Source organism: Neofelis nebulosa, chromosome 10 (genome assembly GCF_028018385.1).
Source record: "Neofelis nebulosa isolate mNeoNeb1 chromosome 10, mNeoNeb1.pri, whole genome shotgun sequence".
In the NCBI taxonomy this organism is placed as follows: domain Eukaryota; kingdom Metazoa; phylum Chordata; class Mammalia; order Carnivora; family Felidae; genus Neofelis; species Neofelis nebulosa.
Window position 1 is genome coordinate 70,050,450 of NC_080791.1, and position 12,025 is coordinate 70,062,474.

Genomic DNA, 12,025 nt, shown 5'->3' on the forward strand with positions numbered 1-12,025 from the left:
CACAGACAGATCTATGATAGCTTTTGGCATAAATGCCTTGTAGTTATGCACAAAGAGTGTTCTAGCTGAGCCTAGAATGGGGGTCAGAATTGGTGGACAGGATGCCTTCTTGGATTCTGTTTGCATGAGCGGATAAGCATGAGGGTTGTTTGGGGAGAAGCACTGAGTGTGGGATCGGAACTCAGAAAGATGGCAGATAGAAACACATTAGGGCTGTTCACAGGAGGCGTTTATTCTCTGCCAAGCCCCTGGAAATGTTGGTGAATCTTGGGAGGGGGGGTGGTGAGTCACATAGTCTGGGCTCAGACAACACAAATTCAGGGTCCCCTGGTGACAAGGACCAATGCAAATGTGAGGAGAGGCCATCCTCTCCTTCTTGGCAAGGAGCCCAGTATCACTTTAGCACCTTCAGGCCTAGAGGTTTGGGGGGGGGGGGGGGTCGGGCAGCCTTGGCTCCCAGCCCTACCATGTGTGGCTGGCACAGGTTGTGCCTTGCACATGCACACCCAGACAAAGGGTTGGGAATGGGACTCAAGTCCACCCAAAGCAAGGAAGAGCTTCCTCTACTTTGCACAGAGGCTTTGTGTTCTTGTAGCAACCATATTGGAGTAGCTATGGCTTTTTCAGAAAGGGCACTGTCATTTCTTGGTGTGCAGAAGCTCCCCTTTGTAGCTGTGAGGCTAGAGGACATTGACAAGGAAGAAACTTGGGCGGGCTGTAGAGTGAGGGTTAAGTGTTGGTTAAACTGATGGATTGGTTCATGATTACGTGTCAAACATTCTTTGGGAACTTTGAGAAATATTTGAGGGACCCTTCACAGGGAATTAACTCTGAGTGAGTTTATTTGAATGAATGGGCCCCCGTTTGTACTCGCAAGTTATTGTGGAGTGGGAAAATTGAGTTTATATTTTCAGTTTCCCCACAATGGCCCCCAAAAGCTGATGATTGGACTATTCTTATTCCTTTTTTGCTCTCTGGGCCTAAGCACAGTGCCTGGTGCTCCGTGGATGGACAGATGGATGAAAAGACTGTTCTGTCGATTCCTTGTTCCAAGTTGAAGGAATTTGGTGAGGGGCACAGCAACCCTGCACGGGTCAGTCCTAAAAGCAATTAATATCTCTCGTTTCTTCATGCAGGATAGTAGCGCTCTGACAATGAGGCTTGACCCTCACCCAGGAAGATGCAAAGAAAAGGAAACAGTGGTGGATGTGGCTTGTGCTCTGGTTCTAGTGGCTGTGAGCAGTGGGCCTTTATGGTGCTCTGGGGAGCGAGGGGTGGCTCTGTGAGGTGCTGTGTCCACAGGCACAGGCTTCTCTTCCTCCACGAGCAGCCACCATCTTGTGCAGCCACGATGCCAGCCCAAAGCGAGAAATTGGTAGAGTCCACCTTGGGCAGCCCTGGAAGGTGATGCCCCACGCAAGCTCTGTTCCCCTTCCTGCTTCCGTTCCATAGCTCTCCTGGGCCCCATTCTGAATTGAGCGAGGGCCAAGAGAGCCCTCTGTGGACCATGTTCTGCCGCGTGGCTTAAAGAAGATGCCTGTCTTCATTGCCTGTGGGTTATCTGGATTTAGGTCCCTTTTCCTCCCTTCCAACAAACCACCATTTTCTCATGACAGAGGAACAGGCTGATGTAAGGAAAGGAACCAAGACCTTTAGAGTCAAGCAGACCTAGGCTCAAGGCCTGGCTCTCACACCTGAGCACCCTAGGCAACTCATTTAGTGTCTGAGTCTCAGTTTTCTCACCTGTGAAATGGGCCACTGTGGATGAAATGTGATCAGGTATGTAATGTACCCTGGGCAATGCCCGGCCCACAGTTAACGGGCTTCGTAAATGCTAGCCACAATCATTAACAGGCAAGCCAGCTCTTTGGCCTGCTCCTGGAATGAAGACCTTCCTACAGGCTCAGAGCAGAGATTCTGACAACCCAGTGGTGCCACCTTTTACTCAACCTAAATATGCACAAACGACAAGGAACAGCAAGGAACATGGGTTTTCTTTCACTGAGCTGGTACACCAGGTCTGGGCAGTGAATTCAATTCGGCAAATACGGTTTTAAGGACCTGTTTGTGTCCATACTTAGTCTGGAGTTTCAAAGGGAGGCCGCCGGGGACAGGACCACTGGGAAATCTGAGCAGGAGGCCCAGGGTGAGGGATGGGGCAGGGGTGGGGTGGGGTGGGGAAGCAGCCTGGGGGGGGGGGGCACAGGTGGGTTGGAGGTCTGAGTACCCCCACTTAGGCTTCTCCTTCCAGAGCCCTGCAGGGACGTCTGCTGGGGTTTAGAAAACGGGAGAGAGTGTCCCTGCAGATGGGAAGGCTGCTCAGTAGCCTGCCTGATTCAGTAGCTCTGCCTCACCTGCCAGAGGCCCCCACACAGAGTCTAGCCATGAGGCCCCTTCTGAGCTTGGCCCCACTTTATCGTTCCACCCACCATGCGCTCTGACTCAACGCTTCCCCTTTCCAGCCCCGCCGATCAGTTTCTCAACACAGCTGCTACTGTCCGCTGGGGCAGTACAATTCTTCTGACACAGGACTATCTTGAACATTCCTGGACGTTTGACTTCGCCGGCCTCCACTCACTGAGTGCCTGTAGCCCTCACCACCCCCTCCCCCCCAAGATTCATTTCCATATGCCTTCCCCCCTTTTCCAAGTGCACCCGGCCCTGGGCACGCGCTAGGAACGTCCCTCCGCACCCCGCCCACCCCGCCGCCTCTCCACCTAGCCCTCCGGAACACACCCGAGTCAGATCCCACATGTGAAGAAGCGCCCCCTTATTCCCCGAGGCCCAGTCACAGCTGCGGTCCCTCCCCATTCCGCAGCAGATCTCCGCTCTTGGAGGGCTGTACGGAGGTCGATTTCCTTCCTTCCCCCGCAGCAGCTCCCCAAGGGCAGGAGCACATCTTAGAAGCAGCTGTGGGCTTCTCACATCCCTCGCCCTCATCTGAGCAGGAGAAGCAAAAGGTGCCTCACGCAGGGGTCCTGGGGGAAAGCGGCGTGGTCCTGGGCGGGGCGGGGCGGCACTAAGGGGGACCGGGCAGGGACGCAGCTCGGCTTCCCCTGCCACCTGGCGGCGATCCCGCGCCCCGCGATGAGCCGGGCCCGGGGTGGGGAGGTGGGGGTGGGGGTGGGGGTGGGGGGTGGGGGGCAGCCTGCCAGTGCCCTGGGCCCCTGGGGCCGCTTAGGGCAGCGCTCCTGGCGGGGGCCCGGGTATTCCAGCAACTATCGTGATTATCATCACTGCGACAGTCTGTGTTTGTGCAGCTATTTACAGTTTAAGGAGCTTTCATTTCACCCACACTCTGCCACTCAAACCACACGGCAACCCTGTGAGGTCGGCAGAGCCGCAATTGTTTATTTTACAGGTGGGTAAAGGGAGGTGAGTAATATCGATAACACCATCAGCTAACAGCATCACCTTCTCCCACCTCCAGTCTTTTCCCTGCCCTAATTATTGAGTGTTCACACGTGCCAGGCAGCGGCCTAAGGAATTCTACCAACCTCGCATAACAGACTCCTGAGAGTGGCTTTTCCTGTCTCAGAGCTTGGGCAAGGTCCTAAGCCATGTGCCCACACATTTCAAAGCAGCGCTGTTCCCAGAAATAGAGTCACATATGTATTTTAATTTTCTAGGAGCCACATTTTAAAAAAAGAAGGAAAAGAGGTGAAATAAATTTTAATGAGATATTAATTAACTCACCCAATATATCAAAATATTTATTCCAACATGTAATTCAATATAAAGAATATTAGTGAGGTATTTTCATATTGCTTTATTCCCACTGAGTCTTTGAAAGCTGGTGTGTCCATTATACTTCCAGGACATCTCAGATTGGACCAGCCATATTTCAAGTGCTCAGTAGCTGTATGTGGCCAGTGGCTGCCATATTGGATAGTGTGGTTGTAAACAAAGGAATTTGGCTAAGAAAGGCTCAGCTGACTAGAAGTCTCTTACCAGCTTTCTGACCCTTATCCTACCATCAATGTCCTGGATCATTTATAAGAGGAGGTAGGGGGTTGGAGGGTAGGTAGAAGTGAGGATTGAGCATTTCTTTGAAAGAGTTGTTGGCATGCTGTGTGATTCCCGTCCCCTGTCTGTGGAGGAGAGGAGGTTAGACCCCCTCTTCAATTTAAGCCATGTAAGGGAAGCTTCTGTACAGTTCACAGGCTGATGGCTGAGTAGTGCCTGGAGAAGCCAAGGGATGCACCTGGCTGGAGTTGACCCTGATGTCAGAGCAAGGAGAGAGGGCTGTGGAGTGAATAGGTGGGTTGCGCATATGGTAGGGCAAGGGGCATGTTCTCCCTGGGACATTTGTCACCTTGAGAGAGCCACCGCAATGTAGTCCTGCCAGTACCGAGAGGCTGCAGGGACTGAGGGGCCACTTGTGAGCAGTCAGCCAGAGCCTATTCGTCACTCACAGCAGAGGATGGTGCAATGGGAAGGGCTTGGGAAACCACACAAGCTATTCCATGAGAGAAAGAGCCTGTACCTTGGGACCTGCCACCCAGAGGGCCCTGAGGCTACATCACAACATTACCTATGGAGGGCCTTGCCCTTTTCCTCAAATCTTCTGCGCATCTCTGCGTATGACCTGGAAGATGCCCCAAAATGGCAGCTTGGTGAGTGGAAGGCAATGGAGTAAGGAAGAGGGAAGAAACTGACCATGAGCTTCTTTTCCTTCTGTGGCTTCTCCAGTAGTGGCAGGCATTATGGTGGGATAGGGCGGGCAGGAACTGAAGTTCCTAGAGAAGGGCACAGGCTGGGCCCCCATGTCTTGCTTTTTGGCAAGGCTTTTGCTTACTTCTGTGACAATCATTCATCCCACGAATATTTACTGAGCACTCAATAGTAGTTGTTATTATTACTATACTAGCCTTTCGTATTTGGATTAAAATTGTTTCTAATAATTGGTGATGACACTATCAGCTATGATTAATTATGAGGTTAATGTTGAAGGCTTTACAATACAGGTAATCAGAGATCTCTGTTATATGCAAAATAAATCCAGCTCAGAGTAGCAAAAATGAAAAAAAGTAGTGGAGTGGATCATGTAAGTCAGAAATTTAGAAGGTGATTGACCTCAGGAATGTTTAACTAAAAAACTCAGAGAGGGGCGCCTGGGTAGTTCAGTTGGTTAAGCGTCCGACTTTGGCTCAGGTCATGATCTCGTAGTTCACAGGTTCAAGCCCCGTGTCAGGCTCTGTGCTGACAGCTCAGAGCCTGGAGCCTGCTTCGGATTCTGTGTCTCCCCCTCTCTCTGCCCCTCCCCTGCTCGTACTCTGTCTCTCTCTCTCTCTCTCTCTCTCTCTCTCTCTCTCTCTCTCTCTCTCTCAAAAAATAAAAACAAGTGTGAAGAAACTCAGAGAATATTTGTTCATCTTTTAGAATTTCTTCCCTGCTTTTCTTTGTGTGAGAATCACAAACTCTCATACTATAAACAGCTTCTTCTGCCAAGCTAGGGAAGATGGCTGTCCAGTGATCCAAACCTGCGTCTTTCCAGCACTGTAGCCCAAAGGCAAGATAGCATCATTCTCACTAGTTCCAGCCGTGATGTCCCTAGGACTCTGGTCTGACGGACGCAGATGCCCACCATTTGGAGCTGGGGATTAGGGAAAGATAAAGCGTGGCAGTTGATTACATCTCAAACACAAGGACTGGGGGCAAGTTTCTTTGAGAATGTTGGCAGAAATGAGATGGGGAAGCATGCCAAGGAGATGAAACCATAGTTACCACTGCCAACTCTGGGGCATATGTGCAAAGAGCTATGCAGCAGAGAAGAGGGTGTGACCAGTATTGCTTCCTTAAGGAATTCCTAACAACCTTTGTCAAATACCTCGCTCAAGTCCAGATATGTTACATATTAATTTTCCTAATAATCTTGGCCGGATATCTCCTATCTGCCCCTCCAGATCTGCTCTCCACCCTTCTCCTCTACCCTGCTTTCCACCTGCTCTTTGCCCCAGGAGGTTGACTTATCTGGACTATATCAACAGTTCCTTTGCCCTCTGGTTGGATTTTCAGTTGAGGTTGGCCAATAGAGACAGGGAATTGGACAGAAGGAGAAAGACAAATCGAGATATTTATTTTCCAAGCTCCCTTAATGTCAGATTACTTCAGGCCGCCCAGGTTCCTCCACCAAAGGGGGTGTGGCTCTGCTGTAGTAGCTCTGTCTTCAGGTTCGCACCCACCTTCAGGCTCAGGGGGGTGACATCCCCCCTGTTGTGGCCCGGGGTACTGTACTACCCCTTGGGTTTTCCTACATCCTGTTCATCTTTGTATATAATTCCTTTATAAAATTCTAAGGCCATCCTAATTTGAGTACACTATCAGTTACCTGACAAAACCCCTCTCTGCAAAGTAAATGAAAATTGGTTGCTTGTGATTGTCTTTAAGCCATATCGACTCCTTACGGTCTCTGCTTTCTTTTCGAAGCGTTCGCACACCATTCTTTGTGCCTATTCCTTCTAGACTCTTGTAGAGAGTCAGTGTCAAGTTTGGCGGCCTGTTGGTTTTTGGAACGCTCTCTTGAAAAAGTATCGCTGCCTTTGCTGGTTATGAGTTCTTTAATACCTTCCCCTATGCTCTAGCATACTCTGGACGTTTGGCCACTTCACTCTTTTAGTGTTTCAGTCAGAATAACCCGGGCCATGCCCTGGTAACAAACAACCTCCAACACTCACTGGCTTAAGTAAAAACAGGTTGATTTCTTGTTCCTGCTAAGTGTCCATCATGGGTTGGCATAGGGCTCTGCTCATAGTGAACACTTAGGGACCCAAAATGACACCAACAGATGGTGTCGATCATTGTGCCGGGGGAAAGAGAGTTCTGGAGTGTCTTGCATGGACAATTAAATGTTTGCCCTGAACATGAGACCAAACTTGTCACAAGGCCTCATACCTCCACATGCCTCCAAAAGGGCCAGGAAGGCAGTCCTACTGTTTGCCTGGAAGGTGCCTGTCCCTTTTGGAGGGCATTTAATGGTTTCAGATATATCTCTTATCTGTCCAGTTGGGGCATAATACCTCTCGGGACAGAGTTGTTTTGCACTGCTTCTTTCTAGCATATGTCTGGACCACGATCACACTCAGTGATTACCCACTTGGCTTGTCCGACCATGATTTTAAGGGTGAATGACATTTGAGGGGCACCTGGGTGCCTCAGTCGGTTAAGTGTCTGACTCTCGACTTCAGCTCAGCTCATGATCTCACGGTTCATGAGTTTGAGCCCAGCTTCAGGCTCTGCACTGACAGCACAGAGCTTGCTTGGGATTCTGTCTCTCTGTCTCCCTGCCTCTCCCCCACTTGCTCTCTCTCTCAAATTAAAAAAAAAAAAAAAACTTAAAAAAAAGAAGAGTGAATGATATTTGAAAACAGGTGTGCTGGGTGTTATGCTATTTAGCCAGCAGTTGCTAAGAGGTGTGTGTGCAGGTGTGTGTGTATTTCAACGTCAATGGTAAATGCTAGTTCTTACAATAGCAAAATCTCATGTAAAAAGTAAAATCCATACAGAAGGACAAATGTCGCTTCTAGATGTGCCAGTTCTACCATCAGGGTTTATTCTGAAGTAAGCATACGGTTCAGTAGGGAACCAACACAATACCTGGCACATATTGGGCTCCTTTTTTTTTGAGTGGATGCAGGAGTATCGTCATCTTATTCACCTAGCCTCGTATCCCAGCTTTTGTCGTGTTGCCGGGCAACAGAGAACATATGTTCACTTTAAGCAAGATGTAGCATGGAAGGGCTGAGCTACAAGATCATACCAATGAGGTGAAATACTGAGGGTTCTGACTCTAGCACAAAAACAGTAGAATCTGGGGGGACTTTTATTGGAAAGAGGACAAGGCACGGGTGGGGAACCACGTAGGCCATATCCACTCTTTGCTGGCCACTGCCAGCCTCACCTGTGTAAATCTACCTGGCTTTGCCAGCCTGAGAGTATAAGACATGGTTGAATGAACTTTGAATTTCACATCTTAATCGCGGTGGGGCCCATCTGCTTACAAAAGGCTCCAGGTGGTCTCAAAGTCACCCCCAGGTATTTCTGCTTCCGTGGACTCAGGCTGAGTCCATTCATGCTCTTCCACTCCTTGATGCAGGTCAGTGTCTGCAAACCATTCTGTCCCTGCTAATGGTGCCCCTGGGTTATTACACAGCCCTGTCCGGCATGCTGGCCTCTGTTGGTGGTGCCCCAAGCCTTCAGTGGGGAGTCAGGTGTGGTGTGACCATCTCCTCCCCAACTCTGAGTCACCTTAAAACAGCTCGCAAGTCCTTCAAGAACAGAGTGTCCTCCGTTTCTGACTTTGTCCTCTTTCCTCTTCACCTTCACCCTACTCCCCACCCTAAGCTGACTCTATTCTCACCCTCCCCACCCCTACCACTTCCTGCCCTCCATCCTCCACCCCTGGTGGGGATGGCTCAAAACTGGTTCCTCAGGCTGGGCCAGGGATCTGTCAGCATTTCCGGGTGGTCACCTTGGTCCTCATCATGGCCAAATAAGGAGTGGGGGGTAGAGCCAGGATTGAAACCCTCGTCCACCCTTGCACTCACTCTCCCCTAAAAGCACACACTGAGACCCTAAGATAAAAATGAAATGCAGAGATTATCTGTTGCAAGTCAAAACTCTTTAGTTCTCCTCTCCCCGGATTTGTCCCTCTCCAGGCATTCCTTCGCTCAATAAATGGCATCACACCGCATCTAGCCTGCTCAGAAAGTGCGAGTAGTGCTACTTGCAAGACGGAGCTCACAGTCACCACATTGCCCCTGTCCTCACCCTGGTCCAAACCATTATGTTATCCTCCAAGTCAGTGACCTCCAACCTGGTCTCATCGCTTCCAGGCTCAGCCCACTTATTTCTCCATTAAACGATTCCACTCAATTCTCCATAAATAGATCCCTCATTGCTGGGTCTCCTCCACCACGCTAGTCTTCCTTGTGTTTGTTGATCATATTTCAAAATAGTTCACGTGCGTGTTTCTCCCCCCATCTCCTTCCCACCCCCCACCCCCCCCCCCACCGAGCTCACTGACCTCCTTGACTTCCCCCGCAACAGGCAGATAGAAGTCCCCTACTGTGGAATGAGTTGCAAAACCCTGCAGATATTTAACTGTAAGCAAAGAAGAGAGTGTTGCTTTTCTAAGCACAAGACTGAATATTCCAGCGCAAACTTGCAGGGTGACTGTTCTTTTCCTTCCGGGAGAGACGATAAGGGGCGAGAAGGGATTTAAAACACCTGTCATCCACTACGGACATGCCCCTGTTCTATGCCTCAGCACCCTCATGAATACCTAGGATGTAAGGTGGGGGTCTTGATGACGAGGGATGCAAGAATCAAGGAGGGAACCTTTTCCCTGTCCAAGGGAGAGCTGGATAGAACCAGTTTGTAATTGCCACTGAGCTGGGGCAGCAGTGCAACACAGCTCCATCATCACACTTGTGAGACTGTTTGGTTAATATTTATCTCCCTGGCTAGACTATAAGCTCTGTGAGGACAGGCAGGGGCTAGTTTTTGCTGTCAATTCAGCAGTGTCAGACACATGGTAAGTGCTCAATACATACCTGCTATTCAAAAAATGAACCAAGTATATGTTTATGTGCAGGTGGATATTTACAAACACACATGGGGCATGTAAGTGTATATGTATGTGTGCACATATTGATACACACAAGGTTGAGGCTTCAGGTGCTCAGTGTTCACACTTGTTTTTCAAATGCAACATTAGCCAGTAGAATTTTATTGAAGCATGGTAAGGACGTAAAAAGGTGCTAAAACTCATAAAACCTCTGTGTGCTGCGATATGAAGTCCTTTTTTTTTAATTTAAAATTTTTTAAGTTTATTTATTTTGAGAGAGAGAGGGAATAAGTAGGGGATGGGCAGAGACAGAGGATCTGAAGTAGGCTCTGTGCTGACAGCAGAGAGCCCAACACAAGACTCGAACTCCCGAATCGTGAGATCATGACCTGAACTGAAGTCATATGTTTAACCAACCAAGCCACCCAGTCGCCCTTTAAATTTTTTTGACTGGAGATAGATAGTGTTGGTTAGGGAGCCAATTCTCTCTAACAAAAATGAAGGTGCTTTTTGAAGGGATGTAACCATCTCCTTTGGGCAGATTAGAATGAGATTGTAACTAGCCAGGGCTGTGTGGTACACAGCTTTAATGCCAGCTGTGGCCAGTGACATGTGGTGCCTGGTGACCAAGGGACCCTAGAGAGAGTTGACTTAGAGCAGACAGAAGAAGCAAGAGGAGAATGGAGTGGAATACAGTTGTGCTCACTCAGAAACTGCAGGAACGAGACAGTAGATCAGAGACAAAAAGTTTACATGATGAATGTAAATGAATTTATTATGGTTATTTGGGTGTTAGAAACATCACACTCCAAAACGGATTTGGCTTAGTCCTTTATCTGTCGGAATTAGTGGCAAAGCAAAGTCTATCACTACGTGTGCCTGTGTGTGTGTGTGTGTGTGTGTGTGTGTGTGTGTGTGTACATGTGCATGCCTACATGGCACAACTTTCCTGCCTGCTAATTGTGCAAGAGCCCTGGGGGCTTATGGGCAACCCCCAAAGAAGGCTCCTTGCAGGTGGATACACCTCTTCGTTCTGCTTGCCCATGTTCTGTTGGATCCATTCAGAAGCAGTGACCCCCTTGCATGTTATAACACGCTTTAACACAGAGATCTTGGCTAAGATTCCTAAGCCCTTGTGCCCGGTGGCCAGGGTCCTTAGCCATTTCTGTTCGGAGTCTCTCGTAGTTTTTTGCTACTCAGCATCCAACCCCTGCTTCCTTCAGTTATAATACCCAATTTTCTAAGTTTCACAGAAGAAGCATGTGACTGGCTAATTCGAGTACTATGTCTCATCGATTTAGTGATTGGCCGAGTAACTGACATATATTCTATTGAAAAGCCAATATGATTTTTTGGAGACAGCTTCTGGAGAACATTACATGGATCCTGCCAATGAAATCAGCAGAGAGAGGGAAATACAATATTGAGAGATGGATAAAAACAGTTCTCATGATATATTTTAGATCCCTGGATCAAGCCATACCTGACGTTAGTTACCCACGCACTATTTAGTAACCAACCAATAAATCGCCCAACTTCCATTGTCTTTTTCCCCCCTTAAGCCTGGTTTACCTGTGTTTTCCATCATTTGCAATAGAAGGTATCCCAACAGATACTGAGTCCTGCTCCTGGGAACTTTAAGTGAGGCAAAGGTCATGGCTATTTATGAATCCAGCATCTCCCCTCTATCCTTCAAGTCTCCAAGAATATAGTTCTTTTCTGGTTTGGGTGTTTTCCCTATTTTCAGCCCCTGGAAGACTTTCCGTTCTGGAGCAATCCAGCTCAAGGTTCTATATGACTAGGCCCTTGAAAATAAACAAACAAAACCTGTTAATTCTCCCACAAGGCAAAGGTTACTTAGATCTCCTGGACACAAATGCTTGGCTGATCTTATAGAAGGGGGGGGGGGAGGGAAAATCTACCTTTTCATTTGCTTATAGATGGGAGAATAAGCTAGAATAGATATCTCAATAACTTACCTGCTAGTTAACTTTAAAGGTCTAATGCTAAGACAGCAAAGTCCTAGTAATAGAGCACCTGACCACTCACTTTCAGGCTTGTTTGAAACACAGTAAGGACAAGACAGCAGAGCAAGACACGAGGCACCTGACCCGGTGCTCCCTGACTAGAGAATTCTGGCCAACTGACTAGGTGACCAGAGCTGCACTTACATGGCAAATTACAAATTTAGATGCCTCCAGGGCCAGGTGGGTAACAAAACTAGTGATCTGGGGGAGGGTGGAGGAGCACAGGCAGCAGTGGGGACCACCCAGAACAGGGGAGGACTGTTCAATAAAGAGGCAACCGATACTCAGCTCAGCCTGTTGTCACCATGTGGGAAAATGGGCAGTGTGGCTCCGGTTTAAGAGAAGCCCTAAGTTTTGCAATTTCTAAATGTTGGCAGCTAATTAAAGAAATAAATTAAAAAAAAAAAAAAGGCAAACAGCACTATCCAGC